This window comes from Eimeria mitis, genomic scaffold, assembly GCF_000499745.2.
Source record: "Eimeria mitis Houghton genomic scaffold, Emh_scaff6665, whole genome shotgun sequence".
In the NCBI taxonomy this organism is placed as follows: domain Eukaryota; phylum Apicomplexa; class Conoidasida; order Eucoccidiorida; family Eimeriidae; genus Eimeria; species Eimeria mitis.
This window is the reverse complement of record NW_013574800.1, coordinates 1,962-2,673: the sequence shown is the minus strand read 5'-3', so window position 1 is coordinate 2,673 and position 712 is coordinate 1,962.

Sequence of the window (712 nt, the reverse complement as noted above, 5' to 3'; positions counted from 1 at the left end):
TATATATATATATATATATATATGTACCGCGCACATCACCTGCAGATACGCGTCGGAGCCTTCATTTTTGCAGCACTAGAGTTCTCTGTTTGCTTTTTATATTAAGTAACCAGCAAATAGATATTTACTTGAATGCCCAGTGTACGATAGACCTGAATCACGAATGTATAAAATAACTATTATTTATTTTATCATTTATATGCAGTACAAAGTAATCATTTTTTTCGCTCCTCGTCAGAAACTCGCAATTCAACAAGTGCATTCCACAGAAAAATAAAAACAATTACCACTTCCTTCTGGGAAAGGATTTTCTTGGCCGCAGCATGCTTAACGATGAAAAGGCATTTTCCGTAGTTACTGCTTCTTTTGCTCCTGCTTTTGCTGCAGTTGCTGCTGCAGTTGCTGCTGTGCTTGCTGCAGTTGTTCCTGCCCTTGCTGCAACTGCTGCTAATATTGCTGCTGCTATTGCTGGAGTTGCTGCTGCTGTTGCTGTAGATGTTGCGTCTAATTCTATTTAATCAGCTGTCTTCATTTCACAGTGCTTTCTCATGAACACGTTCGTGCGTCTTTCAAAGGCGGCGACTGCAGGCTGGGTTTGTTGTACTAAGGTGACCTCTGTTTTTTGGTGGAGCTGTTTTTCTGAAGTGAACTTTCTTTCTTTGTCTCGGTGTGTTTGCTGTACTAAAGTGACGCTTTTTGTTTTGTTGGGGTT